The sequence below is a fragment of the Pinus tabuliformis genome, chromosome 1_2, assembly GCF_031772625.1.
Source record: "Pinus tabuliformis cultivar Carrire ecotype Pingquan chromosome 1_2, CPIR1, whole genome shotgun sequence".
Taxonomy (NCBI): domain Eukaryota; kingdom Viridiplantae; phylum Streptophyta; class Pinopsida; order Pinales; family Pinaceae; genus Pinus; species Pinus tabuliformis.
In genome coordinates this window covers 1,168,034,166-1,168,036,772 of record NC_142298.1, presented here as the reverse complement: position 1 = coordinate 1,168,036,772, position 2,607 = coordinate 1,168,034,166, and the positions used below count along the sequence as shown (strand labels likewise).

The window sequence follows — 2,607 nt, the reverse complement described above, 5'->3', positions numbered from 1 at the left end:
AAAACTTCTTGCTTTTATTCATAATCAAAAGTCTAATGTCATGCCAAAACTGGCTTACAAAGAGCGAAAACCAAATTGACTAACTAGCTGCTACGAAATGACTAACTACTAGCTACCAAAAATGACTACCAACTAGCTAACCAAAATGAGGCCCCAAGCCTTCTTATTTATACAATTTGAGGACCCAACAGTCCTCCTAAAAGTTAGGGACTTGGCTGCCCAAGACTTGGAGTTAACAACAGTCCAACTTGACTTGCTTGGCTGCCCTTGTGCTCATTAATTTGGTGGCCTTTGTACTCCGAGCTGATGGTGGAGAATTCGAGGTAAGGGTCCATAAATGAGGGGGACACCTTCCTACAAATCCTCTAGCTTGTTCTCCCACGAATTTGGCTGCCAAGTGCTCATTAAGACCTTCAATTTTGTCTCCAAGTTGACCGACAAGGCTACACAAAGCACCCATTAGACTTGTTGGCATAATGACTAACCAAATTCACTCTATTAACATAAAAATAATCAAAAACATGCAATAAAAAAATGAGAATGGTGGACTAAGCCAAATTAGGAAGTTGAATGAGCCCAAATAATTGTACATTGTTGGGGCTCATCATCACCCCCCTACTGAAAGTGTTGCTCATCCTCTGAGCAACCAAATCTCTCCCCTTGTCTTTGATGGCCTTGGTGACTTCCTTGGCTATCATTTCGGCCGATTTCTCCTTTGGCTTCCCGCTTTTCAAACTTTCCTGTAGAAACTCTTCGCTGGCTTCCTGTAGAAACAGTCTCTGTCTTCCTGTAGAAACAGTTTGCTAGCTTCCTGTAGAAACAGTCTGCTAGCTTCAATGAACTGCCCGAGAATAGATATTGCATGCCGAAGCTGGATGGGAAAAAGTGTTTCCAGGCCTTTAAATCACTGTTTTTCCATTGGTTAACCTTGATTCACGTTTCTGTTCCTGACATGACAATACTTTCCGACTGCGGCAGCTTTCTTTGCTTCATAAAATGCTTACTGCAATAGAAAATATGGGAATAATAACAGATTTGTATCCCACAGTCAACCCAAATATAACATTAGTTGCTGCTTCCAGTCCTGCATGAATCGGCAACATCTTGGACAGGGCTGTAAGCATTACTAGTGCAGTATTCAGTGACAAAACCAATAACAAGGCTAGACCACAAACCAATAGCACCACAGAAGAAAAGCTCCCAGTTCTTTACAACCTTCTGGGAACCAAAATTGAAGATAGTGAAGGATGAAGGCAATGCAACTAGGCTTACAGCAGCAATGCCAATAGTCATTACTACTATGGAGATAATACGTTGCTTTTTCAATGCAGGCTCAATTTCCCTCACAGCCTTGATCTCAAATATGTTAGTTGCAAACAGAGTTGTGATCAAGCAAGCAATGATACCCATTGAACTAATAAGCAAGGGATAACACATGGCAGTAAGATCATGAGAGTTTCCAAATGATGATATGGATGCAACAACCAGAGCTGCACAGGAAGATTCAACATAGGACCCAAATAGATCTGATCCCATACCAGCGATATCTCCAACATTGTCACCAACATTATCAGCAATGACAGTTGGGTTGCGTGGATCGTCTTCAGGAATGTTCCTCTCAACCTTGCCAACAAGATCAGCACCCACATCTGCTGCTTTGGTGCAAATACCACCACCTACGCTGCCAAACAGAGCCATGGAAGAACCACCGAGACCATATTTGAAGATGTTGAAATAAGTTTTGCTAACCATTTCATATATTTTTCTCTAAGATGTTCTGCTAATTTTCGTTTATCTCCATCTGAATTCGAATACACTTCGAGTGAATCATGATCATTGCAACAATTTCGGAGAGAAATAAAACAATCATCAAATGAGTTGATGATAGAGAACAAATTAATTGATTGTGCACACTTTAGTTGAGGACGTGGAAAGTGCCGATGAACAGCAGTTCATGAGTTTCAGCCAAGCCGTCTTCAATTTCTCCGTGATTTGTGATGAGGTGGAAAAAACATGTGCGCTAGATTTTTCAAACTACAGTGATACATGTCTTCTTCTCTCCGTTAATTAATTGACATCCTGTTCACTGGAGTTCAACTACCATTAACTGTGTTTTTTTTTTTTAATTTTCACGTGAATGGCCGATCATGCTGCGTGATTTTTGCCTTGAGCGCTAGAGAAGACAATCGGTTGAGCCTCGCTAATCCGTGGCTTAATCTCACCATTTCATTCATTCATGCAGTTTCCAAATTAATTTTATGCAATAGAAGAATGGGTTTGTCACATACCTCGAAGTTGAATGGCTGCCGTGAGCTGCTGTGGGCTGTCATTGCTGCATGCATTTGATTTTATGGTTGCATGATGGCTGGGCTACTAATCCATGGCTGGTTTTCTTGTGCAGGTTTCCTCTAGCCAGATGCATGCAACAAGAATTCATTTCCACGTTCAGATCTGCATCCTGAACCTGCTACCATTGAATTTTCACAGGACCAGAACTTCGTTTTTCCATTTCTCCCAAACGGCAAAACGGATTCAGCGGAAACTTGGTGGGCATGTTCCTACCATCATGATGCATCTCCCATAGAAAATTCGTGATCAATGGATGCA

At 41.5% G+C, this 2,607-nt stretch overlaps 1 pseudogene; it reads right to left on the bottom strand.

Moving 5' to 3' along the window:
* Positions 1-1,065: 1,065 nt before the first annotated feature.
* LOC149210378 (pyrophosphate-energized vacuolar membrane proton pump 1 pseudogene) lies at positions 1,066-1,698 on the bottom strand (annotated as a pseudogene).
* Positions 1,699-2,607: the final 909 nt, after the last annotated feature.